The 11,822-nt window shown below is 46.9% G+C and overlaps 2 pseudogenes; both read right to left on the bottom strand.

The window, feature by feature from the left end:
- Window positions 1-4,141: 4,141 nt before the first annotated feature.
- On the bottom strand, window positions 4,142-5,032 carry LOC100599204 (annotated as a pseudogene).
- A 65-nt stretch (window positions 5,033-5,097) lies between these two features.
- Window positions 5,098-9,407, bottom strand: LOC100594814 (annotated as a pseudogene).
- Between the last annotated feature and the right edge of the window lie 2,415 nt (window positions 9,408-11,822).

Raw genomic sequence — 11,822 nt, 5'->3', positions numbered from 1 at the left:
TGTGCCTAACTCCAGATCTTTTTTTTATTTTTATTTTTTTATTTTGAGACAGGGTCTAGCTGTGTTACCCAGGCTGGAGTGTAGTGGCACAATCATAGCTAACTGCAGTCTCGACCTCCTGGGCTCAGGAGATCCTCCCACCTCAGCCTCCTGAGTAGCTGGGACTACAGGTGCGAGTCACCACGCCCAGCTCATTTTTGTATTTGTGGAGATGAGGTTTCATCATCATATTGCCCAGGCTGGTCTCAAATTCCTGAGCTCAAGCAGTCCACCCACCTTGGCCTCCCAAAGTGCTGGCATTACAGGCATGAGCCACTGTGCCTGGCCCCAGCAAGACTTCCTTGATCCCCACTCCCACACCTCCTCACTGTGCTAAGTACCCATGGGCTCTGAGAGCATTTCTCATCCAACTCTCGTTAATGACTTGTCTATTTATCTATCCCGCTAGACTCTAAGTCCCTTTAGGACAGAATCTCTGTTTTATATGGTTTTTTGGGTATCTTCCACTAACACCTAGGACAGCACTTGGAAGCTTGGAAGGCAGTGTCTTATTTTTTTTTTTTTTTTGAGACGGAGTCTCCCTCTGTCGCCAGGCTGGAGTGCAGTGGCACGATCTCGGCTCACTGCAACCTCCGCTTCCCGGGTTCCAGCAATTCTCCTGCCTCAGCCTCCTGAGTAGCTGGGATTACAGGCACCCGCCACCATGCCCGGCTAATATTTGTATTTTTAGTAGAGACGGGGTTTCACCAGGTTTGCCAAGATGGTCTCAATCTCTTGACCTAGTGATCCACGTGCCTTGGCCTGCCAAAGTGCTGGGATTACAGGTGTGAGTCACCGTGCCCAGTCGACAATTTCTTATTACAGGAAATCTTCCCAAAAAATCTCCAAATGGCCTGGGCTTTAGACTGCTAGTATACCCTCTTTCTTTCCCTGAGGGTAGGTGAGACTCAATCACTGTAACCACTGTCTTTTGAAAACAGTATGCAAATATTCTTCTGGTTTTGTTCATTTACAAATCCCTGCCTGAAGCTTCTTTCTTTCCCAATTCTACTTCCTGCTCTTTTTTTTTTTTTTTTTTTTTTTGAACCAGGGTCTCACTCTCTCACTCAGGCTGGTGTGCAGGGGTGCAATCACAGCTCACTGCAGCCTCGACCCCCCAGGCTTGCAATCCTTCCATCTCAGCTTCCTGAGCAGCTGGGACCACAGACGCTTCCCACTATGCCCAGCTAATTTATTTTATTTTCGTAGAGATGGGGTCTCACTGTGTTGCGCAGGCTGGTCTCAAACTGCTGAGCTCTAGCGATCCTCCTGCCTCAGCCTCCCAAAATGCTGGGATTACAAGTGTGAGCCGGCTACTTCTTGCTCTTTTTTTGTGTGTGTGACAGAGTCTTGCTCTGTCGCCCAGGCTGGAGTGCAGTGGCGTGATCTCGGCTTAGTGCAACCTCCGCCTCCCGGGTTCAAGTGATTCTCCTTCCTCAGCCTCCCAAGTAGTTGGGACTACAGGCTCGTACCACCATGCCCTGCTAATGTTTTTTATTTCTAGTGGAGACAGGGTTTCACCATGTTAGCCAGGATGGTCTCCATCTCCTGACCTTGTGATCCGCCCGCCTTCATCTCCCAGTGTTGGGATTACAGGTGTGAGCCACCGCCCCTGGCCCTTGCTCTTTAAAAAAAAAAAAAAAGTTAGATGTACGTATCTCCATAGACTTTACAACATAATGGAAAAACTTGTTCCTTTTCCCAAAGTAAAACAGAAGAAGTGGCTGGGCATGGTGGTTCACACCTGTAATCCCAGAACTTTGGGGGGCTGAGGCAAGCGGATCACCTGAGGTCAGGAGTTCAAAACCAACCTGGCCAACATCGTGAAACTGCATCTCTACCGAAAAATACAAAAAATTAGCTGGATGTGGTGGTGCAAGACTGTAATTCCAGCTACTTAGGAGGCTGAGGCAGAATTGCTTGAACCTGGGAGGCAGAGGTTGCAGACAGCCGAGATGGTGCCACTGCACTCCAGCCTGGGCGACAGAGTGAGACTCCGTCACAAAAAAAAAAAAAAATTAAAAACGCAAACAAGCAAACAAAACCAAAAAACAAAAAAAAAAACAGAAGAAAATCACATTTGGTTGTCACCACGGGGTCCTCAATTTCTGCCCTAAGAGAAATCACAAGAGTTCTGAACACATTTCTTGTAGTTACTGTTCCTGAGTATAGAGGCTCAGGGGAAGCCTCTGACTTCAAACCTCTCCATCCTCTGCCTCTAGCCATCAAGTAATGCTGCCTCAGGGGTTTGGTACCATCCAACAGATGATGCTAGAAGCTGTGGAGGTAATAGCTGGGTGTGGCTCAACACTGCTTTTGATAGGGAATGAAGAACATGTGACGCCCTAGGCCGGTCTGTGAACATTCTGTAATCCCAAAGATTTACCTCCTTGTGATGAATGCAATCAAACATGCTCTAGGGCAGAGATGAAAACCATCCCTGATTTTGCCAGGCCTAAAGCACACTGTTCAATAAATATTAACTGAATCAATGAATAAATATGTATTGGACTGGATTGTATATATTTGTGCTGAGCAAACAGTAAAACCGCTGATTTGCTTCAAACCTTGGAATAACCCTAGGAAACCTTCTCCTTCGCTATCAATACCTTTGTGATGTTAAAGTTCTTTTCACCAGGACTCCGCAGGATGCTCAACTGAAAACGTTGGCTCTGAATGTGGGAATGATTCCATGAAGCCACTCACAGTCTACAAGCCCTATTTTGCAAATCCAATCCCAAATTTACAAAATAAATTGTTGTCCCTTTGGCTGCAAAATTTACAAAATAAATTGTGATCATTAATAAGAGTTAATATAATAAAGTCAGAAATCATTGAGAACATGGACTAAAATTCAGAGATATTCTTTTCTTTTTTTTTTTTTCTTTTTGAGATGGAGTCTTGCTCTGTTGCCCAGGCTGGAGTGCAGTGGTGCAATCTCGGTTCACTGCAACCTGTCTCCGGGTTCAAGTGATTCTCCGGCCTCAGCCTACTGAGTACCTGGGATTACAGACATGCACCACCGTGCCCAGCTAATTTTTGTATTTTTAGTAGAGACAGGGTTTCACCATATTGGCCAGGCTGGTTTCAAACTCCTGACATCAAGTGATCCGCCTGCCTCAGCCTCCCAGGTGTTGGGATTACAGGCATGAGCCACCGTGCCCGGCCCAGAGAAAGTATTTCTTTCCAATTCATGAGAGGTATAGACACTCTTTCTCTCTGTGTGTGTGTGTGTGTGTGTGTGTGTGTACACATTTAGTTTTATTGTAACAAAGCAACTTGTACACTTTTAACGTTTTAAACTGAGCATCATCTTTCCTTTCCAGTGAAACAAAAAGAAAATTTAAAAATAAACAGGAACAAAATTACAATAGAGAATGTCAATTCCAAAGAAGATCCTACAGGTTCTGCTGATTCTCCCATTGAGTGGCAGGGCTCAAGTCATCATTAGGAGAGAATTTATTTTAAAAGTGTCATCTTAAACTGCCAGGATGTCTGTCAAATATCACAATTAAACATGCCAAAGGAGAAGCCATGTTGTCAAAATGCCCACTTAACCCACCCAAACATCTCAAACCCACCCTTTGCTGACCTTCTATAACCCCACTTTTTTAAGTTTTTTTTTTCTTTTTTTAAACAAGAGAAAGTAGACAGATACATGTTGGTAAATGCTAACTGTGCATATTCACATAGAGACACGGTGTACTCTCTGAGCCCAATATACAGAGAAAGGAGGAAAACAGCTAGAATTCTATGCACTACTACACAGGGGCCTAGCACCCTCCAGCTTCCAGCAGAGCGAAGGGAGCAGGTTTTTCTTTTTTCCCACAGAGCTCGGTGGTGTTGATTCCATACAGTTTTTGTTCAGACAGGAAGGGATAAAAATGAACTTCGAATAGAAAGGGGTAGAGACTCTTTTCCCATTGTATTCTGCTCAAGGTATTTCCCCCCAAATAAGTTGAGAACCATGGAGTAGGAAAGAGAGACCTCAAGAACAGGGCGACTGAGCACAAGAGGAAAAAGAAAAAAAAAGACTGCAACTTGCTCCCAGGGACTGGAGAAAATTTTAAAAAAGGAAGGTTGGAATCCATCAGTGTTCTATTTAGTCATCTTCTCCTTCATCCTCCTCTCCTTCCTCCCCTTCATCATCACCTTCATCTTCACCTTCATCCTCATCCCCTTCTTCACCAATATCTTCTAATCCTTCCTCCTCTTCATCATCATCATCATCATCTTCTCCTTCTCCTTCATCATCCATATCGGGAACCAAGCAGTACTGTAATGGGTTTGGCCAAATATCATCTTTGAAGACCTCTCCTAACTCATCAGCACCTGCGTCAGAATGGTCAGTAAACCAGGTAAAGAAGCTCTCTGGTTCCTCATGCTGCCTCTTCCTGCTGGCTTTATTCTGCGTTTGACTTGAACGTTTTGTCAAATCCTGCCCAGATTTCCACTTGATTTTGGTGGACTTTGAAGATGGATCACCACTCTCATTCAGATGAAATTCTTTGGAGAGAACTTTATTTTCAAAGTAAGGATTTTCATCAAAATAAAAATCTATTCTGTAACCTGATTTAATATCTTCAAATTCTGTCACTTCAACTCTGGTCAAATAATGCAGTGTCTCTTTGTCTTCCTCCCCAAGCAGTGCAGACACTTGTGGATGGTTGACAAATGTTGTTACCCAAAAATTTGGGATTTTGGTGATCAATTTTGACCTCTTCGGAAAAAATGGTTGGCGGAGTTTGTTACATTTCTGTTCTACTTTCAAAATCTCCTCACTGGCTTGTTCATTAAGCCTGTCCATTTCATTTTGTACTTCATCAATGTGTTCAATCGCTTCTTGCTGTTCTTTTTCTCCCTTCTTCGGCAAGCCTGCAGAGGCCGGTATCTCCTGCGGTCCCAGAGCAGGAGCTGGTCTTGGTTTCTTCTTTTGAGGCGGGAGTGGAGCCTGGCGTTTAGGGGCCATGCTGTTAGGGGAGTCCCAGAACCAGACCACGAGTCTCCTCGCTCGTCCGGAAGCAGGCTGAACCTACAGACACTCTTTAAAGGCTCTCCTCATACATCTATCAAAGTAACTTTAAGATTTCTCTGTCAAAATATTGGACCCTTCTGCCAACCAAACTGGAGCTCTAATTTAGGAATAGTTTAATAAAAGTGTACTTAATGTTGAGGTGGGAGAATCACTGGAGCACAGGAGTTCGAGGCCAGCCTGGGCTACATAGTGAGACTCTGTCTCTACCAAAAATTTAAAAATAATTAGCTGGGTGTGGTGGCACATGCTGTAGTCTCAGCTACTCAGGAGGCTGAGGTGGGAGGATCGCTTGAGCTCAGGAGGTCCAGGCTGCAGTGAGCCATGATCATGCCACTGCATTCCAGCCTGGGTGACAGAATGAGAGCCTGTCTCAAAAAAAGTTTTTTAAATTAAAAAAAATATATATCCATATATATACACACACACACAAAGAATCCTGATACGATTATACAAATGTATCAAATCACATGTATTCTAAAAATACATACATATATGTGTCAATTAAAACATTTTTAATCTTTATAAATATGTACACAAAAAGTATATATTTTTGTGGATCTATGTACATATATATACATATCTATATATACATGTATGTATATACACACATATATACACAAAAAGTTACTGATTGTATATGTATATAGTATTGTATATTGTATGTGTGTGTGTGTGTGTGTATATATATATATACACACACACACACACACACACACAAAGATACTGATTACATTTTCAAACGCCTGTCTTACCATATAGGTGTTCCAGAATTTCTGTTTCAGGCCCAAAAATATGTCATCCTTTCCCTGGAGAATGCTCATACCTATTTGCAAAAACACCAAAAGAATTTTAAAAGACTCAGTAGAGTACCGTATAACAGTTCATGTTTAAGTTTCCCATTCCAAAATGCAAAGTAACCATCGCTATCATCCATCAATATGACCCTCTGACCCAACAGTGAAAAGAGAACATAGACAGGCGCTGTGGCTCAAGCCTGTAATCTCAGCACTTTGGGAGGCCGAGGCAGGCAGATTGCTTGAGTCCAGGAGTTAAGAGACCAGCCTGGGCAAAGGGCAAAACCTCATCTCTACAAAAAATACAAAAATTAGCCGGGTGTGGTGGCGTGGCTGTAGTCATAGCTACTCAGGAGGCTGAGGTGGAAGGATTGCTTGAGCCTAGGAGGTGGAGGCTGCAGTGAGCTGTGATCATGCCACTGCACTCCAGACTGGACAACACAGCAAGACCCTGTCTCAAAAATAAAATAAAATAAAACATAGTCTCCACTCTAAAACTAGAAAATTTTAAAGGAATGATAAATGTGAAGTGAGAATAGAGTATAAAAGTTATAGCAGAACAATTATTTTTTCAAAAACTGTAACAATTCACAAAAACAATCAAGTTACAATAGTGGGTCTACTGGTTACTTTTCTCTACCTTCCAAACATTGTGTGAAAAGTTGAACATTTGGACATTTTGAAATTTTAATTTCTTTTAAAAAAAGCTAGTGGGCTGGGCACGGTGGCTCATGCCTGTAATCCCAGCACTTTGGGAGGCTGATCTGGTGGATCACCTGAGGTTGGGTGTTCGAAACCAGCCTGACCAACACGGAGAAACTCCATCGCTACTAAAAATACCAAATTAGCTGGGCATGGTGGCGCATGCCTGTAATCCCAGCTTCTCCAGAAGCTGAGGCAGAAGGATCGCTTGAACCCAGGAAGTAGAGGTTGCAGTGAGCTGAGATCGGGCCAATGCACACTCCAGCCAGGAAAAGCGAGACTCTGTCTCCAAAAAAAAAAAAAAAGAAAAGAAAAAGAGAACAATTTCACTAATTTCACTAGTTGTTTCCTCATTTGTAATATAAGAGTAATAAGAACAATCTCAGGTGCGAGGGCCCACGTCTGTAATCTCAGCACTTTGGGAGGCTGATATGGGCAGATCACTTGAGTTCAGGAGTTCGAGACCAGCCTGGCAAACATGGCGAAACCTTGTCTCCATTAAAAATGCAAAAATTAGCCGGGCATGGTGGTGTGCATCTGTAATGCCAGCTACTTGGTAGGCTGAGGCAGGAGAATCGCTTGAACCTGGAGATGGAGGTTTCAGTGAGCTGAGATCAGGCCACTGCACACTCCAGGCTGGGCAATAAAGCAAGACTCTGTCTCAAAAAAAAAACAAAACAAAAAAGAAGAAAAGAAAAAGAACAATCTCACTAGTTGTTTGAGGATTAAATAGCATTCTGGTCCCCTACCCCTTCGCCGGTGTACAAGGCTTCTGTAACAGGTGCTAGGAAGCTGTTTGCAAATCTAGTCTGGAAATCACGTGCCGGGACCAGGCACAGACCTTCTGAGAAAACAGGAGGCCCTAGCTCTCAGGCTGTCTGTTCTCCCGACCCACTGACCCCATCAGCCATGTAGCTGGCCGCAATGGCAACAGGCAACCAGGTGGTTTGTGTTTCTGGTGGGGTCTATGGGGAAAGGAAGTGAATCCAACTCTTAAAAATAAGGCGCAGGGGGCAGGGTAGGTTTCTTCAAGTTGGTGGCTTGTCTGACCTCAACCTGGTTTAGAAAGCACCAACAGCCCTTAGGAGAAGTTCCCTCCCATTTGAGGGGAAATCTGTGATCCCCAATCCCAAGGTCAGGCTTAAGACCCATGGAGATTTTCTCCCGTTACCCACCCCATCCCTTTCAAGGCTATAGAAATTGCAGTGATGATAGAGGCCACAGGGCCCCTTCTGTGAGCAGACGGAGGATCTCCAAAGATTACAAGAATTAAAACAACTTGAGCAATCAGCCTGTTTTACAGCCTCCTGATCTCAATCTGTTCTTCCCCAACCCTGGGTGGAATGAGATCACCCTGTTTGTTTAAATCAGCTCCTAAGTGACCCCAGGTTACTTATAGATGAACCCAAGTTAACTCTCCTCATTACCATGCTAAAGTCTTCACCTCGGGAGAAGCTATAGCTTCATGACTATAACCTATGTAACCTATGCAACCTATGTGCTAGCATCATGACTCACTGGGATCCCTACTCTACATGCAATCATGCACCCTCTCCTTTCTCCATCACCCCATAAAACCCTCCTGTCTCTTTCTCTGGCGGACACACTACTTGGGAGAATATGCCCAATGTCTTCCTTACTTGTGCCAAGTAAAACCCCCATTGATCAAAACCTGCCTCTTGGTGGAGTCATTTGTGACTCGTTAGGGGAATGAACCCCGGTATTTTTCAGGTAACATTTCCATTGTTCTTATTGTAGGCAGTAGAGAAGGTTTCCACAGTCAAGCCCCTGTCCCCCACACCCCAGGCCCGGGTCGGATTTTCTAAGGAGAGGGTTCCCGGAACCCTCACAGGTATATAGTCCTCCATGGCAAGGATCCAAGGTCCCTTGATGTTTCCCCGTGGGACCCCAGGGGAAAATCTTGCTACCAAAGCAGAACTAGGCCCCTGGGCATGAATTTGCTGAAGATCCAGGCCCAACCTCAGATTCCATCTGTTGTGCCCCCCAGGGTCACGGGTCCCCTTGCATTTTGTTCCTGTGTCGGCCCCGGGGCCCCAGGCGTGGATTTTCTGAACAGCAGGTCGGTTCCTTCCCTGCCCCACGACTGGTTCACGGTCATTGCAGCTGCTATGGCCTTGAACTGGAATCTCCTTTATTTTCCCGTGGGCCTTTTTCAGGGGGCAAAGACCTCCGCAGCCCTGCCTACTCCACCCTTGGCCTACACCCAACCCCAGAGTCTGAGCCCCGACCCTAGTCCTCTAAATTCCTGACCTGGTGGACCTCTGGCTCCCCAATTTCTCGGCTCCCCAGCCAGTGCCTCCCGCAACTTCTCGCAATCAAACACCCCAGCCTCCAGCCTTTGCCCTGGCCCTCCAGGCCTCTGAAGCAGCCCAGGTCTCAGAGCCCCGGCTCCTGCCCGGGTCCCCAGGCTCCTGCAGCGCCCTCCCTCCAGCCGCTTGATCCCCGAGTCCCTGCCTCCAGTCCCTCAATACCAAGTCCCACCCCCCAGGTCCCCTCCCGGCCCCTCACCGACATAGAAGGCCGAGACCGCGATGGGCGCACCGACCACCTGGTCGCACAGCAACTTGGCCTGCACGGCGCGCGGCGCGGCCCGGGAGCGCGCGCTCCGGCAGGCCCAGCCACACATAGTTGAAGTTGGCGTGGAAGGTCACCACCAACGTGGCCAAGCGCCGCGTCTGGCGCCAGTCGGCCTCGCCGCTCTGCAGCCGCTGCTGCAGCGCGTCGCCGGCCGAGAGGAGCGAGCCGTAGAGCAGCACGTTGGTGGGCCACGGGTGGAGCCAGGCCGCGCGCGGCAACGCCGGCCACCAGCCCGCCATGTCCGTGCTGTGGGCGCCAGTGATGAGGAGCCGGCGTGCTAGGCGGCTTCCTGCATCAAGTCGGGGCCTCCGGGGCCTCCAGCAGCCCCTCAGTCGCCGCCGCCTGCACCTGCCCCCTCCAGACGCTCCTGGGGCGATTGGGCGCCCCGCTCACACCCCGCTCCCGCCGTCCAATCCGCAGGCCACGGGCCGTCGTAAGAGCTGAACGTTTGAAAGGTGCCCGGCCCACCCCCATGCATGGGTCCATTCCCACAAAATACCCAGAACAGGCAAAGCCACAGAAGCAGTAGGTATGGGGTTATTTATTTATATTTATTTTTATTAATTAATTAGATTTTTTTAGACGGAGTCTCGCTCTGTCGCCCAGGCTGGAGTGCAATGGCGCGATCTGGGCTCACTGCGACCTCCGCCTCCCGGGTTCAAGCGATTCTCCTGCCTCAGCCTCCCAGTAGCTGGGACTACACCCGTGCGCCATCACGCCCGACTAATTTTTGTATTTTTAGTGGAGACGGGGTTTCAGTATGTTGGCCAGGCTGGTCTCGAGTGATCTGCCCGCCTCGGCCTCCCATATGGGATTATTTTTTGGAGTGACGAAAACGTTTTGAAATTGGACAGGTGTGACGGTTCCGTGAATTTGTGAATATATTAAAAACCACTGAATTGTACACTAAAAAAAGGGTGCATTTGGCTGGGCACAGTGGCACATGCCTGTAATCCCAGCACTTTGGGAGAATTAGACAGGTGGATCCTTTGAAGGCAGGAGTTCCAGACCAGCCTGGACAAAATAGGAAGACCCCATCTCTACCAAAAAAATAAAGAAAAAAGTATTGTAATTAGCTTGCAGTGAGCCGAGATGGCGCCACCGCACTCCAGCCTGGGCAACAGAGCGAGACTACGTCTCAAAAAAAAAAAAAGGGGGGGGGAAAGAAATGAAGGGATAGCAAAACTCAGTTACCAAAATGGCAATGTGTTTTAACTGTTTACGGGCCAAGAATTCACATTTGGAACACACGCAATACACTGTACTGATTGTGTGACTTCCTCTAGAGAGAATGTCAAAAGTTACAATGCGAGGGCTTTTATGAATGCGAGATGAGGCCCAGTGTGCCTTCTCCTCTTCAGTCTGTGCCTCAACGATCATCACCTCCCAAAACATATGCTGAGCTCCCAGCTTCCAGTCACTGTCTTAAAAGTGGGGTGTCAGTGGGAGCCCAAGCAACAGACACTGCAGAGTCTCTCACCTCATAGAACTCATTTTCTCCTTCCTTCTTTTTTTCTTCACCTTTTTTTTTTTTTTTTTTTTCGAGATAGGGTCTTTCCCTGTTTCCCAGGCTGGAGTGCAGTGCGGCAATCATAGCTCACTGCAACCTTAAACTCCTGGGCTCAACGGAGCTTCCTGCCTCAGCCTCCCGAGTAGCTGGGACTACAGGCACCCAACACCATGTCCAGCTAATTTTTCTTTTTCTTTTTCTTTTTTTTTTTTTTGTATTTTTAGTAGAGACGGGGTTTCATCCTGTTAGCCAAGATGATCTTGATTTCCTGACCTCGTGATCCGCCTGCCTTGGCCTCTCAAAGTGCTGGGATTACAGGCATGATCTGCCGCGCCTGGCCCTGATTTTTAACTTTTCTTTTTTCTTTTTTGAGACAGACTCCTGTTGCCCAGGCTGGAGTACAGTGGTGCTATCTCACTGCAACTTCTTCCTCCCAAGTTCAAGCGATTCTCCTGCCTCGGCCTCCTGAGTAGCTGGGACTACAGGCATGCGCCACCATGCCTGGATCATTTTGGTATTTTTAGTAGAGATGGGGTTTCGCCATGTGGGCCAGGCTGGTCTCCAACTTCTGTCCTCAGGTGATCCGCTGGCCTTGGCCTCCCAAAGTGCTGGGATTACAGGCATGAGCCACTGCACCTGGCCTTGATTTTTAATTTTTAATTTTGAAATAACTACAGACTTTAAAAGAAGTTGCAAAAATAGTACAAAGAGTTACCACATACTCCTCACCCAAGCTTCCTGAAATATTGATATCTTACATGACCATAGTACAATGATCAAAACAAGGAAATAAGCACGGAAATCATACACTTACCTAATCTACAGATCTTATTCAAATGATCGCCAATCGTCACCCTAAGGTTCTTTGTTCCCAGTCTGGCCTCCAATCCCGGATCGTTTCACATTGTGTTGAACTGTCAAATGGCCTTAGTCTCCAAGCGAGACCACTAACCAGCTATTCTGTAGGCTGTCCCTCAATTCATCAACCCAGTTGTTATGGGCTAAATGATGCCCTCCAAAATTCCAGTACCTCGGAAGGCGACTGTGTTTGCTCAGGCTGGAGTGCAATAGCGCGATCTTGGCTCACTGCAACCTCCACCTCCTGGGTTCAAGTGATTCTCCTGCCTCAGCCTCCCGAGTAGCT

The sequence above is a fragment of the Nomascus leucogenys genome, unplaced genomic scaffold (assembly GCF_006542625.1).
Source record: "Nomascus leucogenys isolate Asia unplaced genomic scaffold, Asia_NLE_v1 000110F_10149285_qpdss1sc, whole genome shotgun sequence".
NCBI lineage: Eukaryota > Metazoa > Chordata > Mammalia > Primates > Hylobatidae > Nomascus > Nomascus leucogenys.
Note: the sequence above shows the minus strand (reverse complement) of the source record. Positions and strands in the feature narration are given on the sequence as shown.